This window comes from Mandrillus leucophaeus, unplaced genomic scaffold (assembly GCF_000951045.1).
Source record: "Mandrillus leucophaeus isolate KB7577 unplaced genomic scaffold, Mleu.le_1.0 Scaffold27, whole genome shotgun sequence".
NCBI classification, from domain to species: domain Eukaryota; kingdom Metazoa; phylum Chordata; class Mammalia; order Primates; family Cercopithecidae; genus Mandrillus; species Mandrillus leucophaeus.
The window spans coordinates 6,303,537-6,328,501 of record NW_012102809.1 but is presented as its reverse complement, the minus strand read 5'-3'; the positions used below and the strand labels follow the sequence as shown (position 1 = coordinate 6,328,501).

At 47.2% G+C, this 24,965-nt stretch overlaps 1 long non-coding RNA gene across 2 annotated transcripts in view; it reads right to left on the bottom strand.

Moving 5' to 3' along the window:
- The window catches only part of LOC105542882, a 50,645-nt gene that overhangs the window by 21,463 nt on the left and 4,217 nt on the right, over positions 1–24,965 (bottom strand). The window contains exons 3-4 of one of the 2 annotated variants that reach the window (XR_001006547.1): positions 11,974–12,058; positions 6,764–6,952 (exon numbers count right to left, since the gene is read on the bottom strand). This is a non-coding gene — a long non-coding RNA (uncharacterized LOC105542882). Of the gene's footprint in view, positions 1–6,763; positions 6,953–11,973; positions 12,059–24,965 lie in introns of those variants that run through there. The other variant, XR_001006548.1, reaches the window with a different exon arrangement.

Below are 24,965 nucleotides of genomic sequence, written 5' to 3'. Positions count from 1 at the left end.
GCAATCTCAGCTCACAGCAACCTCTGCCTCCAGGGTCAAGCAATTCTCCTGCCTCACCCTCCCGAGTAGTTGGAATTATAGGCACCTGCCACCATGCCTGGCTAACTTTTCTATTTTTAGTAGAGGTGGGGTTTTACCATGTGTGCCAGGCTGGTCTTGAAGTCCTGACCGCAAGTGATCCACCCACCTTGCCCTCCCAAAGTGCTGGAATTAGAGGTGAGAGCCACTGTACCTGGCCACATATGAATTTTAGGGTAGATTTTTCTATTTCTGTAAAGGACATCATTGGGACTTTGGTAGGGATTGCTTTGCATCTGTAAATCAGTTTGGGTAGTTTAGACATTTTAACAATATTAATTATTTCAGTCAACATGGATATCTTTCCACTTATCTGTATCTTCTTTAACTTCCCTCATCATTGTTATAATTCTCAGTGTACAAGTGTTTCATCTCTTTGGCTAAATTTATTTTTAAGTATTCTCTTCTTTTTGTTGCTATTGCGAATGGGATTATTCTATTGATTTCCTTGTCAGATAGTTAAATGTTTGTGTATAGAAATGTACCTGATTTGCATATATTGATTTTGTATCCTGCAACTTTACTGAATGTATTTATTAGCTCTAACAGTTTTTGGTTGAGTCTTTAGGGGTTTCTATGTATATAACCATATCATTCTCAAATACAGATAATTTTACTTCTTCCTTTCCAACTTGGATGTCTTTCTTTTTCTTGTCTCATTGTTCTGGCTATGACTTCCAGCACTATGTTGAATAGAAGTGGTGAGCATAGACATCCTTGCCTTGTGCCAGATCTTAGGGGGAAAGCTTTCGGTTTTTTCCCATTGAGTTTGATGTTAGCTGCTATCACACTATTTTTCAAATGTTCACATCTGGTTCCCCTTTGTCACAGAATCTTCCCAAATGACCCAGACATCAGGCCCCTTTTTCTGAATGTCCATAAAATTCATTCTCTGTGACCTACATTTGACACATCTTTTACGTTCTCCTGTATTGTTCCTAAGTGAAATGTGAAGTCTGAGAAGGTGTGAACCACATCTCGCCATCTTGGAGTAGACGGCATGAGCAAGGGAGAAAGGCAGGATAAGAAACCAAAAGGCTGCACTTCAGTTCCACCCAACTGGGAGACATCGGGCAAGTTCCTGAACTTCTATGACCTTCATTTTCTCCACAAAATGGGGTAAATCCACAACTCTAATCCTAACCATTATAAAAATAAAAATAAAGCAACATAACAATAAAAAACAAACAACTCAATTAAAAATGGGCAAAGAACTTGAATAGACATCTCTCCAAAGATGATATACAAATGGCCAATAAGCACATGAAAAGATGCTCAACATCATAATCATTAGGGAAATCCAAATGAAAACTACAATGAGATACCTCTTCACACTCATTAGAATGACTGTAATGGAAAAAAAGAGAGAGAGAGAGAACCAGAAAGAAAACCCAGAAAATAACAAGTGTGGACAAGGACATGGAGAAATTGGAACACTTTCACATTGCTGGTGGGTATGTAAAATAGTAAAATGATGAAGCCACTATAGAAAAAAAGTTATAGCAATTCCTCAGAAAAACTAAACATAGAATTACTGTATGGTCCAGCAATCCCACTTCTGGAAATATACCTCCCGAAACTGAAAGCAGGATCTCAGGCAGATCCTTGTACACTCGTGTTCATAGTAGCAGTAGTCGCAATAGCCAAAAGATGGAAGCAACCCAAATGTTCATCAATGGATGATGAATAAACAAAATGTGGCCTAGCTGTAGAACGTAATATTATTACGCCTTTAAAGGGAAGGAAATTCCAACATATACTACCACAAGGATGGCCCTTGAGAACATTATGCCCAGTGAAATAAGCCAGTCACAAAAGGACAAATACTCCATGATTTCACTTATATGAGGCACCTGAAGTAGTGAAATTCATAGAGACAGAAAGGAGAATGTTGGTTGCCGGGAGCTGGGAACAGGGGGGAATGGAGAGTTATTGTGTCATGAGGGCAGAGTTTCAGTGGGGAAGATGAAAATGTTCTGAAGATGGGTGGTGTGGATGGTGGTGACGGCTATGCCATACATAATGTGAAAGTACTTAATGTACTTGAACTATGCCCTTAAAATGGTTAAATGGTAAATTTTAGGTTATGTATATTTTGCCACAAAAACCCACTTATACAATATAAGGTGACATTATACCTGATATTTTCTTACCTCTCCCCCTCATACACCCACCCCTACTGCTGTGCATATTCCAGATTTCGATAAACACTTGCTAAACCAGTGCCATCCTGACAGAACATACCCTCCTCTCCTCTTCCTCCCCTGCCCATCTGTAGACATGTGTAGTTGGCCAACTTACCTGAATAAACCTTTTAAACCAAACCAGTCTAAATATTTTTAATGTGACAAAACATAAAAAGGGATGGAGAAAGCAAGGGAGAGAGAGATGGGTGTGCCTCGTGCATTCATGGATTTGTATTTATACTCCAATGATCTTGTTATTTTTAAAGTCTGCTAAAGCTGGTTCCACCTGCTGGTTTCTTTTGGTGCCCTAAATCTATGTGTGCATTCTCCATACGCTTGGAGTCCGCGTACATGAGCTGTTTGTCCCCCAACTGGCTTTACGCAGTGGAAGAGGCGCAAACAGAATCCGCAGCACGTAGGACAGGAGCCTGAAATCCCACACCGCGCAGCACTCGCTGTGTGCAGGAGCTGAGGGAAGCAATAAGACCTAATAACCTCACCCGTCCTCCTAATTGCTTTCTTCTCCTCACAAAAGAGCCACACCAGCAGCTCTGGTGGCCCTCAGGGAAATCTCTGCTTGTTATGAGGCTGGTGGGCTATCCTTTCATCACTGTGAAATGCTGGCAGTTTGTGTCAACAAATCCAATTTCAGTCAATCAATAGGCACCCTGCCTCCCAGCTCTGTCCCAGCTCGGCAGAACTGCACAGCTGGCCTCCCCTCCCTCCCATCCGCTGCCCACACCCTGGAGCCCTGGCAGCCAGAGCCACTGCTGCCTGTGGGGTGGGAGAATGCCCAGGCAGCCAGGTCAGACTGGATATGGCAGACAGCAATTGACAAGGCTGGTTCCACCACCGAGAGTCACAGCGCACTGGAAAGACACCGAGTTGTACAGGGTAGAAGGGCCAGCTTTGTGCAGATAGACTTGGGTACAGGTCTGATTCTGCCACTTTGGGCTATATGACCTTGAACTTCAAGGCAAGTTCTTCACCTTTTTGAACTCTAGCTTCCTTAGTTATAAAGCGGGGATGCTACTACTGCCTGCTACAGGATCGTTAAGGAAAGTGTTATAATGCATGCAAAGTGCTTTGTCCAGTCCCTGGCACACAGTAAAGAGAGAGAGAGCGAGAGAAAAAGAGAGAGAGAGAGAGTGTCATTGTGATCTGCCAAGTCTTACAAGCCAAATAGGGCAATAAATGGAAACCACTGCAGATTTTACAATCATCATTAGCATCATCATCGTTATTATTGTCATGTTGAGGGTTGCACAGAAAACAGCCTGGAACCAGCCTACGTGGTTCTACCAACACAGGATGAGAACGTTTGGCCTCCAGTTCACAAAGGTTCGCTAAGCAGAGATGTAGACTAGATGATCACCAACATTTGCAAAAAATAAATACTATAGCGTCTTCATCAGAGGGCTGCCACCGGCCTCAGGAGGGCATTCCCAGGTAGAAGTGCCTCAGGAGGTTTGTTCTGTTGCCTGGCCCAACCTCCTATGGGGAAGGAGCCCAATAGCGGCTCCCTGAGATTTCTGCATTCTCTGGAAGCCAGAAAAAGCAAAGACCTCCCGGCAATTGAGCTCTCTTGCTTGCAGGGGAGATCACAGCTTCATAGATAGACGGCTGTTTTCCCTTGGGTGATAGAGGTCCTTGTTGGGCAACAAAGAGTTAAACACAAATCTATTTCTCGCCAGTAGCTGTCACACCTAATAGATTGGGATGAGATACCACTGCATTCGCGTGCGAATTTCCCCAGATGAAGGCAGCAGCAAAGCCCTTTGGAACAAGCCACAGAAGGACAGAAACAAACGAATCAAGGAATGTACAGCTTCACACAAGATCCAGGGGCTTCTGACATGGGAGGAACACAAAATTTTTAACTAACCAAGGATGCAAACATTCCCCCAGCAAGAAATGGTTAGAAGTACCTTGGAGTGCATTTTGCGGTTGCTGTTACTGCTGCTGCTGTTTTGTATAATTGGGAAGGGAAAGAGAATAATTAGAGGTGAGATTTTCAGGCACAGAATGACCTAGTATTTATTGACTTTCCACTCTGAGGTAGGCACTGTGAGAGGCCCTTCCACCTTGATTATTTCATTGCGTTTGTCATAATAACCCTGCATGGCAGAAATATTGACCCTTTTTGTCCAATGTGGATGCTGAGGCCCAGATAGAACCCAGAAAGCTCTGGGACCTGGCATAGACCAGGTGCTCAGGAACGAGAGATTGACAGAGACTTGCCCAGGGTCGCAAATCCACAGGAGAGATTCAAATGCAGATCCTAAAACTCCAGACCACCCCTCCTTGCTCTCTCCCTCTCTGCCTTCTCAGTGCGGGAGACTGGGAGGGCCCTGAGCCAGGATGGGTTTAGACTCACGGAAGAAAATTCCTTGGGGGAAAAATGTTTTTTCCACAAGAATCTGCTCTCAAATAGCAGCCACACTTCTCCATACAGCCCAGAGACAGCTCCTTCTAACATTCAAGCTAGTTTTAAGTCTTTGGAGGAGAGATTCAAAGATTCTAAATTAAAAAAAAAAACAGACCCCCAGAACAGTAGAATATGATTCACGTTTGTTATGAATTACAATTGGGTCTTCATCGTGCAGCAGGGGGTCCTCAATGGCGCTTACATCCTTTCTGAAATTGATCTTATTGGATAGCAATGACCAAAAGGGAAAACAAAAGCAAATCGTCATGCGTGTTTGGAAGATCTGGGACTGAGGCCCGCAAGCATGGTGGGAAGGTTCACTGCTCTTGGAAATTTAATTGCTGAATGGAAACAGACATAGAAATCTGGATTCTAACCAGACTTGAGCTCCATGCTAGCATATCAAACTGCTTGTTGGAATCACTATGCAGATGTCCCAAAGGCAGATAAAACTCAACATGCCTAAAAGCAAATGAATTGTTTGATGCTGCACCAGGCTCACCACCACAAAAGGGGAAATCGCCTGCATTCTCTACTTTGGTTGGTGACATCAGCATCCCCCTAAGCCTCTCAGACTAGACACTTGGGATTCTCCCTAGGTTTTCCCTCTTCCTTATTCCTCCTGCCAACGTGCTGTTCAGTTCTCCTCTTCCCACCATCACTGTCCCTTTGTGCCTATCTTCTACCTGTCTTTATTCATCAACCTTTAACCGGTCTCTCTGATAGCAATCTCACTCTCCTCTACCCATCACTGGTTTCAGAGATTTTTCTAAAATCTAAATTTGACCTTGGCACTCCCTGCTTACCACCTTCAATACCCACTAGCATTGATGGTTTTAAAGCCGAAACTCTTTAGCATTGTATGAAAAACACATAATTTTCAGAGATGAATGCATTGTGCCTGCCTCTGAAGTACATGCAGTCTTGTTAAATAAGCACCATTGTGATGGTTCATTTTACATGTCAGCTTGGCAAGGTCATGTGTGTTCATTTGCTATGGCTGCCACAGAAAATACCACAGACTGTTGGTGGCTTACACAACAGAAATTTATTTTCTCACAGTCCTGGAGGCTGGAAATCCAAGATCAAGGTGCCAGCAGGGTTAGTGTTCCCAAAGGCCTCTCTTCTGGGCTTGCCACCTTCTTGCTTCCCCTTCCATCACATGGTCGTCCTTTTGTGCACATGCATCCCAGTGTCCCTCTGTGTGTCCTAATCTTTTCTACAGGGACACAAGTCAGCTTGGATTTGGGCCCACCCCAAAAGCCTCGTTTTAACTTAATTCTTTTGGGGTTTTTTTGTTTTGCTTTGTTTTGTTTTGAAACGGAGTCTCACTCTGTTGCCAGGCTGGAGTACAGGGGAGCGATCTCAGCTCACTGCAACCTCCACCTCCCCAGTTCAAGTGATTCTCCTGCCTCAGCCTCCAAGTAGCTGGGATTTCAGGCACGTACCACCATGCCCGGCTAATTTTTTGTATCTTTTAGTAGAGACAGGGTTTCACCACGTTGGCCAGGATGGTCTCGATCTCTTGACCTCGTGATCTGCCCACCTCAGCCTTCCAAAGTGCTGGGATTACAGGCGTGAGCCACCACACCTGGCCCACTTAATTCCTCTTTTACAACCCTATCTCCAAATGCAGTCATATTCTGAGTTATCAGGGGTTCAGACTTCAACTTGTGAATTTGGGGAAGACAAAACTTAGTCCATAACAGCCATGGCAACCAGATTTTGCTCAATCACTAATCTACATGTTGCTGTGAAGACTTTTTTTGTATGTGATTAACATTTAAATCAGTAAACTTTGAGTAAAGCAGATGACCCTTCATAATGTGGGTGGTCCTCATTCAATCAGTAAAAGGCTTTAAGAGAAAAGACTGACCTCCCCTGAAGAAGTGGGAATTCTGCCCCCAAATTGCCTTCAAACTTGAGCTGCAACATCAGCTCTTCTCTGGGTCTGCAGATTTTGAACTCGCCAGTCCCACAATCACATGAGCCACTTTCTTAACACACAAACACACACACCCTCTGTGTGTGTGTGTGTGTGTGTGTATACATAGCATATACATAACACATACATATGTAAACATATGTATTTCCTGTTGGTCCTGCTTCTTTGGCTAGCCTTGTCTAACAGAACCATCAGACCCAGGCTACTCCATCCTGCAGCTCCACAATACATAATGTGTTACTTCTGGGTCAGAGCTGGCTGCTTGAGCCCCAGACATGGTGGCTCCATTCCAGACAGCTGGAGAGAGGAAGTGACCTAAAAAGACACATTCCTTTATTTTAGGGACAGTTCCTGGAAGTAGAACATGACCATCCCATTGGCCTGAACTTAGTCACATCTAGTTGCAAGGGAATTGGGAACATAGTCTTGATTCCAGAAGCCATGCACCCAGCTAAAAATCAGGAGGGTTTATATCATGGTAGAATGGACATGGCGCTGCACCAGGGGATGGTATCTGCTACAAATACCAAATGAAGGGTGCTGACAATGAACATTTTAGAAGTTAAAATGCGGGAGATTAACGCGGGCAGGGTCCAGCAGAGAGGGCTGCAGAGTGCAAGGGGACCGGGGCTGACTTTGAAAGAGGGCTACTCCGCCCAAGTACAAGAACACGTGAGCACTCTTGCCCCAGAGTGAGCATCAACACCGTGATCACGGTTATTACCTGGGAGGTCTCCTGCCCAGGATCCAGGCAGTGAGGCTGCCCTGGAGGCAGGCTCGCTCCGCTACAGGCGCGCGGGCAGCAACGGCCAAGCCGAGGACGGCAGGGCCAGGGGGCGACCAGGCCTCCGGCCAAGGGCACGCGACCCCCCGACGCTTCCCGGGTACTCCCCCAAAGCCCGGGAGGCGTGGGCACCTGCGCGGGGCGGTGCCGGGGAAACGCAGTCATCGCCTCAGGGCACGCCAGCCAATGGGCGGCCTCACCGATGCGGTAATGCCCCAACGCGGCGTTTCATTGGCCAGCTCTCTTTCAGGTTCCAACTATTTATTAGATTTTTTTTTTTTTTTTTTTTTTTTAAGAAATTGCAAATAGGCCAAAACAAAATCCAGAGGACAGGGAAGGGATGCCTGAGCACAGATGGGTGGGAGAACACGAGGTGCAGCGTTGGCACGAGAAGCCCTGTCTGCGAGCCCCAAGGTGGAGACGACTCCCCCAGCCCTGTGCAGACAGGAGAGCCCGCCCCTCCCTCTCCCGCACCTGCTGCACTTTGGGGTCAGCAGAGGAATGTCCCCCGCTGTTAATGTTTTGTTTTTACTGTTTTACAATTCACATTTCCTGCCGCAGGGTCGCTCAGAGTCCGAACACACCAGAGTGTACTGTGAAGCTACAACAGGGACAGATAGGTTTGTAGGAAGCGGCATTTCTCAAAAGCCAACCTCTGAACCTTTTATTCCCAGAGCACATCACAGGTCCAGCGTTCCACAGAACACACCCTACAAAAACGCTCTGGTGGAGGATCCGTCCCGCCAGCATCCCTGGCTGGTCAGGAATGCTCCGAGGGCCTCCTTACTCCGGCTGTTCTCCCTCCCACACATTCACCTGGGCGGACAGGCTCTGGTTAGTTAGAAAATTGTGACATAGCAAGGTATGAGCAGCAGCCCCTTGTCACCTTAGGCCCCAACTGAGGGTAGGGGGTGGGAGATGGGGTTGGGAGGTTTGGGAATGGGAAACCTGACTCTACCTCCCTTCTTCCCATTTGCACCACAGAGCTGGATCCCAGGTGGCCAGATCCCCTCTAACCGACAATGATTGAGGACCTTCTCAGTGCCCGCTTCTTCTCAGCGCCAGCTCCTTAGGTGCTGGACACAGATTCTGCCCTGAAGGTGCTCCCTGGAAGGGCTAAGAAACAGAGAAATAAGCAGGTCATTGCGATACAGTGTGCTGGGTATGAGAGTCAAGGTAATGTCAGATATGAGAGTGACTCAAAAGACGGGAATGATCTTGTCTGGGGGAGGTGGGCAAGCCGGAGGAGCTGTGGCAGAAGGGGATCAGAGAGCATAAAGTCGAAAGTCTGTGTTCGAGATTGTCAAATGAAAGCCACGCACAGTCCAGGGGCTTCAGGAATGTTCTCGACTCAGGGAATAGGGTCTGGAATCTGGGAATCAGGCTCTCGTTCTCCTGGGACAAGAGCGAGCCTGGGAGTACAATGAATCCCCAGTGCTTCTGCAGAGGCTCGGGAATCCTGGGCTCGTGCAGGCCCTCCCTGGTATTAATACTGCAGCTCCCAGATTCTGCTTGAAACCATAGAGAGTGCTTTGGTCAGAAGCCAGCAAGTCCCTCAGCCCCAAGCAGGGGTAGGCAAAATGCATGGTGGTGACCCAGGAGCCTGGGGTGTCAGTGGTGCGGCAGTGTCTTTGCAGTGGTGGCACAGGGCTGAAGTGTTAAGAGGCTGGGAACAAGATGGAGCAGACAAGGTGGAAGGGGATGAGACAGGAGGAAAAGAGAGAGGAGGAGAGGGCAGTTTGCTGCAGTCCCAGTGCCCTGGGGATCAGTAATTTTGCATCCTGGCCCTAGCCTCACTCATTACTGCCTGTGTGACGTTGGGCCAGCTCCCTTAGCTATCAAATGAGCTGCAGAGAGACGCTGCCATCTCTACAGCCCCCTCCTCCTCGAGTGGCATGAGCATTCTCTTTTCTGGAAGGTCCCTTACCAACTGCAGCGGCTACCACTGTGAAGAGCAATGAGCAGGTGGGTGCAGATGGCAGTGGTACTGATGGGAGGGTGGGGGTGCTGGTACCCCAGGATAACTCAAAAGTGGTACAGGCTGAAGCCCTCCCTCCCTCCTTTCTTCCACCTCCTGCCTGCTGAGCCCCCCAGGACCCAGCAGCTAATGTAATCGTCTCCTCCAATGCCCCATAATGGCCTTGCAGCAGTTTCTGCAGGCTCCGCCTCTCTCTGCTGGCAGCAGGCTGCGAGTTCAGAGGAAAATGAGCTCCCTGCTCTCAGGAAAGTGAAGTCAGGCTCCTGAGTCAGCCTAGAACAGCCGCAGGACTGTAACACCCTCTGGACAAGGGGCCTGTGCAGCAGACCCCACTGGGTACCTTTCCCCACAGAACCTACACAGAAGCACAAGGCCCTTTGCTGCTGATTTGATAAGGTGTCCTGTCTTGCGGTTGTTTTCAGACTGTGTTGAGCTAAGAACCCTTTCTTTAAATGAAAGGTGTTATGGAAGCCTAAACAACACATTATTCCATAACGATTTCTTGAAATAAGTGTGTGTCAAGTGCAGTGTTGAGAACTGGGTACACGGTGGTGGCCCAAACAGACTTGATCTCTGCCTTCATAGACCTTGGTCTAGTAGGCAAATCCAACCATAGATGAGTAAATATTTACTAACTCTTCATTGTGATTAGTGTCATGAAGGAAGAAAATGTGGGATGGCCTTTAGGTTGCATTATTAGGAACAATTTCCAGGTCAGGAAGGGATGCTGCTGCATCCAGCAGTACCTGTCAGTGTGAAATCTGGGGCCAAGACCAGGTCAAAGCTTTGGATGACTAATGACACCGAGGAGGAATAAGTTACAAGTTTTTTCTTTTGTTGAGTCTGGTGATGCTCTTATATGGAGTTTAGCATCTTCACCTAGTTGATGTATTTAGATCGTATGAAAAGCTCTGTGCTTTCTGCTTGTTGTTGAAATGCAGCCTGGTTTCCTTCTGGCCTCTCGGGGTGTGGGTGGGAGCTGAGGAGGAACAGGCAGCCTCTACACGCAGGTGGGACAGTGAGCTCCTGCCTGGTGGTCTGTGCTGGCCTTCCCCACAATGCAAGCCAAGGCAGCAGCTCCCACCTACACCCCAAGAGACCAGAAGGAAACCAGGCTGCATTTCAACAACAAGCAGAAAGCACAGAGCTTTACATACGATCTAAATACATCAACCATGTGAAGATGCTAAACTCCATACAAGAACATCACCAGACTCAACAAAAGAAAAAACTTATAACTGAGGAAACCGAGCTAATAGTCTAATCAGAACAGAAACTTAAAATCTATATACTTAGTATCTTGGAGAGATGTGGGCGGGTATCTATATATCAAATGAGAGCAGATTATTACATATCAAGAGCTAGCAATTATGAAAAGAAACAGGGAAATTCCCAGGAGTGAAAAATATCAGTATTCAAAAATCTTTCTGGCTATAGTGAGGAGAACGAATTGCAAGGAGGTAAGACACATTTTAGCTGGGTAAGAGATGATGTGGCTTTGGCTAGGGTGTAGGCAGAGGAAAGGGAGAAGGGTAGATGGATTCAAAATACAGTTTGAATGAAGAGTCGGCAGCATTCGCTGACCTCTACAGCATCTGAGTGTGAGGATGAAGGAGAGGGGGCCCCCTGGGATGATGTCTGGAATGAACACAGAGCTGCCCCGATTAGAGATGCTCAGGAATTATAATGAATGGCCCCCTGCAGAGACCGCAAAGGCTTCTTTACCCCTCTCCCTGCATCAAAATGAGGTAGCCCTGCCATCATACAATCCTCAAACTGCACCCTTGAGTCTTTCTCCTCTTCCTATCCTTATCAGACACCCAGAGGGCTTGAAAGCAAGAGCCAAGCTGCATCCAGCACTGAAGGACCACTCTATTTATTCCTCCCTGATGTCTTCAGGGAGAGTCTGGTTGGTGAGGGAGGGAAGTGTGACTATTACAAGTTGGGTTCCCTGGAAAGCAGACCCTAAGACGGAGTTTTTTGTGCAGAATGCCGACTGAGGGGTCAACACCTGTGTAAGGAGGAGGAAGCAGTATGCTGAAACAGAAATTGAGCCAAGGTCAAAGACAGCCTTGGTCAGTCCCATGGGGGCAGGGCTTGGGAGATCAAATGGCCCTTCAGAGTTGTTTTAAGGTGGTCTGAGATGGCCAGATCTTTATGTGTCCACATCGATCAGTTATTAGATTTGGGCCCCATGGGCATAGGTATGACATCAGTAAGGCTGCTCTCTGCAGCCCAGGCGACCTCTGTGTGCTAGCAGCACTCTGCACCACGGGGACTACAAGTCCTTATTGAGGGGGATCTAGGTGGCACTGTACGGCGTTCACCATAGTGCCCAATGCCAAGGTAGCCTCTCAAGTGGCTTGAGGTACAGCCTTGTACATGCCACGCTGTACTTTGTATGTACCTGCTCTGAAGTCATTCCTGAACATTATCTCCAACCTTTGGGGGAAATCAGAAGTTCAGAAGCAAGGACAGACCTAATTAAAACCAAAGAGACCGTATATTAAGGTAGAAGAGTAAGGAATGCCTTTATATCAATACATAGTCAGCAAAAAGCGGAAAGCACCTCACCTGTGGCAGACTGCATCATCTAAGAAGAATGTCTGGAAATTTACATTCTGCAGTTCAGATTCTACCAGTTCACAACATAAATATCCTGTTGAGAAAAGCAAGTCTCACTCAGTTGATAAATATAATCCTCTCTGCTGCTTTCATTTCAGTTTTGAGATGACCTGGCTGGCAGTGGGCTGAACCAGTCTCTCAGAACCCTTTGAAGCACTGGATGCAGGCTGATGAGCTGCCATAAATGTCTTTGAGTCCCCACACTGCTCAGGGACTGCATATCATACCAAAGTCTGCCTGTGTGATCTTTTAATTTGTGAATGTAAAAACTGAGGTGGGAGGCAAATACTGATGTTCTCAAAGACCCGTCTTGGCTATTCCGTTCAAATCGGTTCCAGAATCTTCAAAATTCTGCTTCTTCAGCTTACCTCCTGCCTCAGACTGTTTCCCCAGAAGCATCCTAGAGATGAGGATTTGTGAGAAAGTGATGTATTGGGCAGCGTCCCCTGCAGGGAAGTGAGGATGCAAGACAGTGAGAAGGAAACCAAGCAAGGGTGCAATGTCAAGCAAGGTCCCATGCTTGCAGGGTGCCCGGCTGCTCCCACAGAGGAGGATTGGAGACCGAGAGCCCCTCCCTCCATTGGTCAAGGGCCATCTCAGAGGGATGCATGTTTCTAGGTACCCCCCACTCTCTCTGTACACAGGCAAAGCAGATTCCAAAAGCATGAGGGCAGCCCTCTCACAAAGAAGCATGGGTTCTGGATACCGGGAGTAAAAGCAAACTCAGAGCCAAGGGGCATGAAAATGGGAAAGGGACCCAAGGAAATAGAGTAGTGCACACACCATGAGTAAGTCCCAGTCACTGAGTCAGCACCTGCCGTGTCCAACACCATGCTAAGTATCACGGACAGGAGAGAAGTTACTAGACTTCCCTGCTGCCATCCTTAACGGTCTATTTTCTCTTCCCTAGACACCTCAAACTGGGATTTAAGGTACATAAGCTCCCAGAAATGGCTTCCTGGAATTATGGCCATGAACATCAATGAACTGTTAGGGCCCATAGTTACATCTGAAAAATGACGGCCGTTTCAATTCACAGTATTAGTTACAATAATAGCAACAGCCAAAATAATAATGTGGCAGAGACTAGCTTGATGCTCATCACATCTCTACCTGGGCACATAGCAAAGTCTTTTATTCCAGTTCCCACCCTGCATCTCGGGTCCTAGTTCTCAACAATGAAACGCTTCCAAGCCAAGTTAAGCAGCCACAACTTTCCAACAAAAACTTAAAGATCCTGTGTTGAAGACAGTGGCAACTTAAAAATGCAAGGGTAGTATCCTTGAGTCCTCAGGTCACCAGAAAGCCACCCAGTCGGGACCATTGACACTAGACTCCGTGTTAGTAAGAAACAAACTTGTGTTAAGCCATCATGATTTCAAAGCTGTTAGCAGTTAGTTTGCTCCAACAGGATGAGCACTAATAAACACAGTGGTAACAACCCGCTGGGTAGTATCATTATTCTCACTTTGTTGGTGAGGAACTTGAGGCTCAAAATGGTCAGAAAGCTAGCAGATGGCAGAGCTGGTATTTAAAGTCTATTTTTTAATCCCTATCCTGCGCTCCTTGGTCATGTAAACCTTGTGTGACTATATTTGATGCTTTAATGGAGCAAAGAGGATAATATTAAAATATTGGGTTTCTTGGGTAGGATATGGAGTGAGGAGGAAGAACACAAAACAGAAAGGCTTCACATGTCAGAAACCAAACTTTGGGCACTCCACAATTTTGCTAAAGACTTCCCTGCCTGCTCACATCTGGTCTGTTCTCCAGTATCCTCACTGTATTAAAGTTGTTTCTTTGTCACATTTTGCTCATTTTTTCTGGTGTGATTCTATCAACTACTTGCTACCAAGGAGAAGAAATGAGATGAACAAAGGGGTATCCCCCAAATCCCCAAGGCTGTGCCCCTCAAGTTCAAGAAGAGAAACCAGAGAACTCTTGTTTAATATGGATGTGTTAGTTGCCATCCCCTCTGCCATCCCCCCATTTCCTTGTTAGTAGAACTCTGATTTTGCTCATCTTATTCCAAGTTACCAAGTCCTTTAGGGAAGGCTAGGCTGCCCTCTTACCCAGGACTGAGAGTTCATGGTTGAAACCAGATAGAACAGAGTAATTTCCCCTGCCAAACAATTGGTTCAGGCATGAGATGCAATTTGGGCCAATGGAGCTGAAAGTGAAATCTGCTGATGGGGCTTCTGGGAAGGTTTTTCTTGCAAAAAAAACAACAATAACAACAAAAAAGCAAAACAAAACAAAAGAAACAAAAGCCACAAGATAAGAATGTTTGCTTTTTTGCCTTTGGACTTGGGCTCTGTGTGTTGTTCCTGAAACCAAAGCATCTTGGGTCCATTAAGAGAGAAGTCTATGAGGATAAGCCAAAACACTGGGGATGGCAGAGTAGAAAAATAGAAATAACCTGGATCTTTAAGACACTGGCAAGCTGGTGAATTAATCAACCCTGGAACGGCCATTCCCCCAGACTTCTTATTATGTGAGATAACAAACCATCTAATTGTTCCAATTGTGATGAATTAGGGTTTCTATTACTTGCAGCCCAATGCATTCCAAATGACTCAACTGGTAGTTCGTTCCATGTTCTTTGAGAAGAGCAGAGAAAGGGTTTCTGACTACCACAACCCCTTTCTTAGTGGCTCAGTCAGCTTTCTAAGTAGATTCTTAGCTTATACCCACCACTCTGATTTGTAATTACCTCTTTCCCACTTCTCTTATTCATGATTCCACTAATCTTAAACCCCACATGTTAGAGAGAGTCTGCTGAATTCCAGCATAACAAATTCTTGCATTTACCTTCCTCCCCTCATTGGCCATCTGCCTATTCTTATGGTTGTAAGCAGGAGAAAGATGTTGAAAACCATGAGTCCTGACAGTGCTTAGTCAAGGGATGGCAAATATTTTCTTGGGTTTCCATATGTGAGTAATTGAAAAGAAAAAGGGGAAAAAGGCTCATTTTTACTAACATTAATTAATTCACACAAGGTCACATTTTACATCATTTTAATTAACTTTCATTGAATTCATGTTCAAAATGAGAGGCAAAAAAAAATGTTCACTAATATAAGTCATGAGGACCCTAGCAATAACAGAAAATTGGAAATTTTTTCCTTCTCCTCAAATGCATGGTGGGGTTTGTGAATTTCTGACTTTTCTCCCACATATCCCCTTCACGGATGATAGGAAGAAATAGACTTGAAGGCATTAAATCTTTCTGGAAGCCTTTCCCAATACTTCTCACCCCTGCCTGTCTTCCTCAGCCACTGGTTAGGTCCTCCATCCCTGTTAACGCCCTGAAAACTTCCATCTCACAGCCACTACATTATCTTGAAATTAACTATTTACTTCTTCATTTCCCCCACAGTACTGTGAGCTCCCTGCGGGGAAGACCTTGTGCTATTTATTTATCTTCTAGCATGATACCTAGCATATATTAGGTGCTTGAGTTTATTGAATGAATGAAAGCCAAGGAAACTTTTCTTTGGTTTCATTTTAATTTCACTAAGGATAATTATGTTTATGTTGCTATATTACATTGTATAAAATGGAAATTAAAATGGGAAATTTCTTTGATAATAGCACCAAAGAGCTGCATATGGCAGGGTAGGTGACAGAACACAGCTGGTGGCTGGGCCACTGTCTGAAATGTGGACTTAGGATTTGAGGTTAGTCCTTGTGCCTCACACCTAGGATAAGAGAGGAGTCTTAAAGTACGCCTGGTAGCGCATCTACTCTCTTTTGGGTGGCTTCCAGAGATACTTTTGTTCCATGTTTTGGCTTTTACAACTGTCCCTAAATTAAACAAAGGCATTTGTCTTAGATGAGCTAACAATGAATCTCTAGATACTTGCTCATCTAATGTGTAAATCCCCCACCACTCATTTGTTATCTATCAGAAATCCCCTGTCAGATGAAATTTCATCCCACTAGTGCTTGTTGAGGACATTGATGTGAGCACATTGATATGAAACAAGCCCGACTGCAGAACTGTAAGTCTTTTTTTGGTTGACCCATTTATCTCTTTCCTCATTGTCCACCAGTCACTTAATTCACTGTCCTCCTTGTTCCAACACACCATACGGAATGACCTTTCCCACCCCCATTTGCCACACCAGCATGAAATAAACTGGAGGAAAAAGCAGTAGTCTTCTCATCTTTGGAGAGGAAGCTTTGTATTCAGGAACATTTGAGGCTGGTTTTCCCCATGCTTAGATTTACCTCACTGTTGAAATTTGTAAGTGTGTATACAGTGATCTGCTTCTAAGAAAACCCAGTATTTAGATTTCTAAATGTAGACCCAAATGTTATTCATATCACAAAAAGTTCCCCAATTTCAAAGGAATTGTCCTCCTAGAACTCTTACAAATCAACAATAAGACTGATATCCAAACAGAAAAATGCACAAAATATTTGGATAAGCATTTTCTTTACAAGGTTAGAGGATCTAACCTTTAAATGGCTAATAAACATAGAATATGCTACATTTCATTATTCATCAGGAAAATGCAAGTTAAAGCCATAATCTAATACCAATAGAGCCCATCATAATAGTTAAAACCGAAAATAGTAAGTGTTGTCAAGGATGTGGAGCAACTGGAACTCCTACACACTGCTTTCGAGTTGCCGAATTGCTACAACTGCTGTAGAAACCGATTTGCCAATTTCTGTACAGCTGAGTATGCATATAACCTTGACTCAAAGACTCCACTCTTAGGTATATGCCTAACAGAAATGCACATGTACATTCACCAAAACACATGTACTAGGATATACTAGCAGCACTATTTGTTATAGGATAAAACTGGTAGTTACATGAATGCTAATTAATAGTAGGATGGATATCAAGAAATGGTGATATATTCACACAATGGAATATTTTACAGCAATGGACACAAATTTACAACTACATAGAACAACATGAATGAAATTTACAAACACAAAGCTAAGCCAAAGAAGATAGACACAAAAAAGTATAAACTGTATGAATCCTTTTAAATAAAGTAAAACCTGACAAAATTAATCTATGTTCTTAGAAGCCATGATGGTGATTATCCTGAGGGGATAAATGACTGGAGGAAATGTAGAAGTTTAGATTATGTTCTATTTCTTGATCTAAACTGGTTACACAGGTATGTTCAGTTGGTGCACTTTTGGGCACGTGCATTATAGATCAACAAAAAGCATTTTTCAAAAAACATATGTAATTCAATTTACAAAATGCTCATGCCATGTGGAACTTTCTAGAAACATATTTGCTGTCCAGAGTGAAATGTAGTACCTATGTTCAAATGGATTGGGTATTGTCCCTCCCACTATTTTCATTAGTTTATTAATTCTGGAAGCACAGGGACTTGAGTTCAGCGTTAGGGAACAATTTGTATACTCATGACATTGGATCCTGCATTTTGGAGTGTTATTTCTAATTACTCCATGACCACACACTCAAATTGAGAACCAGAGGACAGGGAACATTTTACATTTTCCTACATCTCCAAGCCACCCCTTTCTCAATGCCTAACTGACTGAAGGATTCTTCAGAGGAACACAGCGCTGGGCTGGAGAGAAGGATTGCTTACTCCTCTAACTCAGTCATGGAGAAAGCTCCAAGGCAGGTTCCCTGTCCCTTATAAAGAGAGCATTTATTCCATCCTGGGAGCTCACGGGAAGCATCTCAGTTCACCCGCACACACTGTAACCTAGGCCCATTTTACCGAGGAGAAAATTGGGAGGCATTCCCCAAAGGGCCACATCCCTGGGAAGTGATGAGTCGGCACCAGGAGCCAGCCAGCCTCCACTGGCACACATACTGCCCAGCATTGCCTGGAGAAGCCCTCCCCTGCGATTTTAGTGTTCATAAGTGGCTGCCTTTCTTCTGCAAGTAACCACCTGGGCTGCGGCTGTCCTTGGCCAGCCACCAATGGGTAGCTCTGATGCCCCCTCCTCCATCTTACAGCCTGAGACAATCTATCAGGACTCACTTGCTGGTGGTGCTGGCTCTCCCTAGATCGCGGCGGAGCTCACAACAGCCTCACCGGACTCTGAATCCACCTGCTCTTTCTCTGCCAGGAAAGAAGGGAGGCCCCTGGAGCTTTGCTGGCTTTTCTGTGCCAGGTGGAGCCCAGAAGCCGCCCTGATCAGCATCTGTGAGGATCTGCTCAGGGCGTGCAGCCCCTGCAGACACTCTTGGGGCTGCCCTGGTTAAAAACAATGGCTGGCCTCCTGAATTTCCCCCAGGCAGCCTGATTGCAGGCTCCACATCACAGCCCAGCTGGTCACAGCTCTCCATCTATTGATCACACCCGCTTAGCACTGCAGACATAATGCTGCTCAGTCATATTCTGGGGAAGGCACAGTGCTACCCCGGGATGTGACTACAGCTCAGCGTGGTGAAATGAGCGGCTGGCCTCAAGCTCAGTCCAGCAGCCTTGTTTCTTCCAGGCCTGCTCAGCCTCACACCCAGGGGTAGCAAGCTTGTCCTGTACCCAGTGCTCTGCTGTTGTCATGGAAATCAGTAAGGACAGCCTCGCAGGTGGTGTCTAAACTGGCATGTCATAGGTGAGGGTGGGAAGAACATGAGTCACTGTGCCCAGGGTCCCCAGTCCCCAGGCCCCAATGTTTAGCCAACCTCCAGTGACAAATTTCTGTACTATCTGCTTCCCTGGGCCTGGGGAAGAGAAACTGCTGCATGATCTCAGCAAGAGTTGCAGAGTTTCAATTTGGCTAGAACCTTCCAGGTCATCTGGTTGGTTGGTGTACATTTATCAATGAGGAAACAAGCCCAGAGAAGTTAAGTGACTTGTCCAAGGTCACACAGCTGTGTAAGTAGAAGTATGAAGGGAATCCAGGCTTCCTAATTCAACAACCCCCCACACACATGACAGTTCAGGTTTCTTTGAAACCAAGGAATCCCTCTAAGCCGTGGATGGACGACTACAAGAGTGTCTGCTGATCTGTTTCCACAGGGAAGGCTGGAGAGATCTGTGAAAGGACCCTCCAATGATGATGAATTCTAAAGGACAGAACACCCTCGGTGCTGGCAGAAGGTCACTTGCAGAAAAGTAGAGCAGAAACTCACCTCATTTGGGCAGCAGTAGCAGGGAGGCGAGGGGACACTTTTCTAGTAGTGTCTTGAAGAGCTGCGCTGGTCGGTGGCTACCACGCGGTATCAGGACGCCCAAGGTCCTTCCAGGGGAGGGACAGAAATTGCTGGCTTCTCCCAGCATCTCTGACAGCAGCAGTGGCGTTCAGCTCACCTTCCTGCTTTGCTCAATGTATCACTGGAACCTGAGAAAATCTGTCCTCTCTCCTGGAAGCTTGGCATGTGGAGCAACTGAGGCAGTGGCAGTAGGTGTCACATCTGTAAGGAGCCACCGTGCAGCCTCTGTGGACACCTGCAGTACTCAGAGTGGTCAGAGCAGGGTCACACACTGGCTCATGTTCTGGAGCTGGCATCCCATGTAGTTTCCTCCTGTCTTCCCATCAGCCCCAAGCAGGGCCCACGTACCTGCTCCCCTCAACTTCACTGTATTTTCTAGTCCCTTCACTGGGAAGATTCTCTTCAGGACAGAGCACAGGTTTCTCTTCAGCCACAGTGTCCGGCTAGTCCTAAAGCACATGGCACTTTGCATCTGCAGAGGCAGGTCGGGTGCGGGGAAGGGCGTCGTATGAGGCTGGAGCAGAAAACAAAGGGACTCCGGGGAACGCATGTGATTGGATGTCCTCAGGCTCAGCAAGTCTCCGTTTGCTCTTCAGTGTTGTCGTTGCCTTTCTGCATCTCCCAGTAAAGCCCAGGCCCTTACCTGGCTTCACCTGCCCTCATCTGACTTCATCTGCCCTTACCTGCCTCACCTGCCCTCATTCAGTCTCACCTGACCTCACCTGCCTCACCTGCCCTCACCTGCCCTCACCCAGTCTCACCTGCCCTCACCAGCCCTCACCTAGTCTCAACTGCCCTCACCTGCCTCACCTGCCTCACCTGCCCTCACCAGCCCTCACCTAGTCTCAACTGCCCTCACCTGCCTCACCTGTCCTCACCTGCCCTCACCTGCCCTCACCTAGTCTCAACTGCCCTCACCTGCCTCACCTGCCTCACCTGCCCTCAGCATGCCCTCACCTAGTCTCAACTGCCCTCACCTGCCTCACCTGCCTCACCTAGGCTCATTTGTCCTCACCTGCCCTCACCTAGTCTCACCTAGTCTCAGCTGTCCTCACCTGCCCTCACCTGCCTCACCTGTCCTCACCTAGGCTCACCTAGCCTCATTTGTCCTCACCTGCCCTCACCTAGTCTTACCTGCCTCATCTGCCCTTACCTGCCTCACTTGCCCAGGGAGCTCCCAATCAATAACCAATCCCCCAGGTAGGACCCTGCATTATGCCCCAGTGTTCCCTCCTCACCCTCCCCGCCTCATCCTCATTCTCCAGGCATGTGCCCACTCTTGTGGACTTGCGAGGTAACTGGCCGAGTACACGGACCAGTACTGAATACCACGTACAGGTGAGAGCAGTGGCCGGTGACTCTGACAGCATGCCCATTCCCAGCACCTTCCAAAAGTGTCCATCCATCAGTGTTGCAACTCCTGGCCAGGCTCCTTGCCTCTGTGGACCCATTTCCATATGAGAGCTCTAGATCTTTTTCAACAAGAAAATCCATGCCCCACCCCACCCCAAAGACAGTGCTATGACTTTTAGAAGAAAATATTCTATTTGTGAGAGAGTCGAGGCTTTGAAGCCAGAATAGATCTGAGCCCTGGCTTTGCCTGCCCCTCACTGCCTGTCCTCTAACCCTTGGTTTTCTCATCTGTGTTATGGGGGTAAACATGATGTCAACCTCACGGTTTGTGTGAAGGACTAAGTGAAATCATACCTAGAAAGCAGTGGCCCTGAGCTAACCCAATAAATGGAGCCAAATGTTTGCTTCTCGTCAAACCTGCGAGCAGGTAGGGCACGTTCTACCATCAAAGGGATAAGATGTGCAAATGGAAGCCCGAGGAGTGGCCTGTCTGGAGGCAGAGGGAGCTCAGGCCATACCAAGAAAGGAACGAGGACGCCTCCAGTCCCACCTCCTCAGCGTCCCCGTTTCTATTCTGTCAGCCTCGGTTCTTCTTTGGTAGGTTTGGAAGATGCAGAGAGGGAGGAGCTATCTTTGTGGCTCACATAGACCTGGCTGCATGCACAAAGCCCAAAATAAAATCATTCCTCAGAGTTTGCCCTAGCCATCATTTTCTAGGTGAAGAAGTTAGGCCCAGTGACATGCCCGGGGTCACCCAGGTGCATAACAGCCTGTACCCTCCGTACCCGCCTCTGTGCCTGAGGTGCTGTGTGGTTTTTGATTCAGAGACCAGTGCTCTAGGTTGTTCTTGGTTCACTCTTTTGCAGAATCCTGGAATCAGGGGAGCTTCGGGACCTTGTGGTCCAAGGCCCCTCTGGGGACAAGAAGCCCCTCTGGAGGCCCACCTGACCCAAGCTTCTCCTGCCTTCTCCCAAGTCGATGGCTTCGCCTGGTCAAGCCTTGTCCCTATTTTCCACAGCTCTGGTTATCCAGCGACTGTCCTTTTCCTCAAGCCTAAAAGGGTCTCTCTCTGTCAATTTCATCCTGTAGCACTGAGGCTTGGAAGAGGCTCCAGAGAGGGCTATGGTCAGAGCAGGTGGGACCAGGGTTTAACTCATCCTGGATGCATGCAGCCCAGCAAGGGAATATCCAGACTTTGGGTACTACATGTCCAAGAAGTTCCTACTGCAGCATAGCAAAGCCAACCTTCCCAAGTGGCCCCGGTGGCTCAGAATCACAGCCAACCAACCCCCCTCCCCCTGACAACTGTATCAGCTGTGCTGACTTCACGCCCAAACTCTAGCTCTAGAGTTTCCAAAGCAGGACAGAGCGTGCTAGCCTCCAGCTGGAGTCCATGTCGCAGGTATCCGATTGCATCTCTATTAAATCCAGCCTGTAGTACTCATCCTGTGTGCCAGCCCTGGAGGGGAGGACGGCAGCAAATCCCAAGAGGATTTTCCTTACCAGAGCTCACAGGAGAATAGACATTCAAGGCTGCTCAAGGAGCAGGTGGCTGCTGTTGTTTTTTGTTGTTTTGTTTTGTTTTGTTTTGAGACAGAGCCTTGTTCTGTTGTCCAGGCTGGAGTACAATGGCATGATCGCAGCTCACTGCAACCTCTGCCCCCTGGGTTCAAGTGATTCTCCTGCCTCAGTCTCCTGAGTAGCTGGGATCACAGGTGCCCACAACTAACCCTGGCTAATTTTTGTATTTTAGTAGAGACAGGGTTTCACCATGTTGGCCAGGCTGATCTCGAACTCCTGACCTCAAGTGATCCACTGCCTTGGCCTCCCAAAGGCTAGGATTACAGGTGTGAGCCACCGTACCTGGCTGCCTGCTGTTGTTTGACAATATTGGGTATTCTTAGGGATCCAACTCTACTTTTTAGGAAACAAACACAAATATTTATTTTTCACAACAGCCAACAATTCTTTCTTTTATAAGTTCACATTCACAACCATTTTCCCACTCTAAAATTGGCACAAATTTGAAAAGCATAATACATAAAGCTGGTGAGGATATCGTAAGATAAACACTCTCATTCACTGATGCCATGAATTTAAATGAGAACAAGCTTTTTAAAAAACAATGGCAAAATGCATTCAGAGTTTAAAGCGTCTATTCCATTTGGCTCAATTCTATACATGCACAGAAACAAAGCAAAAAAAAAAAAGGGGGGGAAATGCAACCCCCGCCCCCACCCAAATCAAAGAACAAACAGGAGTCTTTTCAGGCCTCAAGTGAAGCAAGGCATGTGTCTCGGCTCTGTGAACTCCCCACCCGTAAGACCTGGGAAGGTCACAGCCTTCACGCTGGCTCAAGGGGTTCTCCCCAGTAGGAACCCAGGCTGCTCCTCCTGGGACTGTGCCTCACAGGTAGGCAGCGCTCATAAATCTCAGCGGTTATTATCACTATGGGGGTCCCTAACATCTCAGTGAACCGCCAATGTCGGGGAAACGGAGAAACTGGGAATGCGGCCCCAAAGCCTGTGAGAGACCACATGCGGGCCCAGAGCCTCCCCGCCACCTCAGAAGGCCAGGGAGCCCACAGGCCGAGCAGGGACATCACCAGGGCCCATCCAGTGGACCCCAAGTTGTCCTGTCACTCAGCAACCATACCCCGGCCCCAGGTGGCAGAGGAGGGTGGCCCTCAGGCAGAACAGTCTCCCCAGGCCACCAAGGCTACTCAGCGCTTAGGCCCCTGGCATGATCCCAGAGTCACTTCACCCCCAAGCACTCCGGGGCCCCACGTCCTCTGTCCTCAGCCTTCTCTGCTGGGCTCATTTCAGGTAGGTTTTTTTTTTTTTTTCTTCCCTTCTCATTTTCTTGCTCCCTCTGAGAGGCTAATGTTCTAACAAAGATGTGCTGCTGGAACGAGGCATTAATTTCAATAGTCACTTAAAAGCAATTGCCTGGGAAATATCTCATTTCCCCATTAAATGCCGGAGAGGAGAAGCCTCGGGTGACTCCTCTCTCCCACTGCCCGGCCCCCTCCTCCTCTGTTCTCCACCCCTCCCCTCTTCCAAAAACTCGTTACAACCTGGACACTATTTCCAGTCCCTGTTCTAAAACGCTGCCCTGGGCAGATGGATGAGGCCACTTGGCCGCTGGCCAGCACATGCCCCTCAGGTAACTTACTCTGTGGAACTCAAGCTGGGACAGACAGGGTGTGTTTTTGGTAGCACAGACAGGTGGCTCAGCTCAGTTCTCTGGGCCGGGGACAGGGGCAGGCCGGAGGGGCAGGTGGGCCCCCGAGGTCTCCTTTTGACGCTGGGATGCAGCCTATGGAAGGGATGTACTTCCAGATCTCCCCGGCCTTGCAAGACATCCCACAGATGCCCCTCTCAGGGGAAGCTGTGATCAAGGGCTAGAGCCTGGCACACATGTCATTGTTGACTTGAAAAAGTGGACTGAGCAAGAGAAGGGGTCTCAGTCCTCCCCCAGGCGCCCCTGTGTCTCCCTGCGGTGCCCAGGCCCTGACCACCCCCAACCGAGGCAGGCTCTTCTCTTGCACTCTGTTACCTTGACGAGCTGTCATCTGACCTCCCTCCAAAAAAATTCATGATAACCTTCTCCCAGGGCTAGCTAATAATTATTATTATATTTTAATAATTAATATAATTAATATATAATTATTATATATTAACATAATATAATTACATATTAATGTATACTGATATAATGATTTTTATTAAAAATAAGAGCTGTTTGAAAGCCCTTTGACATGAGACAGACATCCCTAGCTCTGTTTCATCAGTACTTGTCAGTCTCCGTATGCATAGGTACCATTATCACCACCACAGTCCCCAGTCTACAGAGGAGGCGCTGAGGCCCAGAGAGGCTCCATAATGTCCCCTAAAGCCACACAATCTTGGCCCAAGATTTACTCGGCCCAGGGGTCTGGACGCTTGATCTCACATGGTCTGTCCATGTAGCTTGCAACACTCAGGAAGTCTCTCTCCAGTAAGGGAGCTCCGAACCCTGGCAGTGAGGCCTTTCCAGTGAGGGGGCGCCTGAGCCCTGGCAGTGAGGAGCTCTCTGTGACCAGGGGACCCACCCTGCAACCTCCCCATCATTCCACAGCTGCCAGCACCTGTGCCCACTTCTAAGCTTAACCCCAGATGATAAAAGAGACCAGGAGCCAACAACTTTACATACGTCACTTATGAGTCTCAGAACAAACTCACAAAAAAATCTTATTCTCACTTCACAAAGAAGAAGTTGAGGATCGGAGAGGTTAACTCAAATGACAAAGTCACGCAGCTTTTAAGGCCCCTGCTCCTGGCACCAGACTCAGCAGCTTTGATGTTTTCGTTACCTTCCTCCCTGTTTTTATTGAGGGCTTCTGAGGTGTCCTCCTTCTCCATCTCCTCCCTTCTCC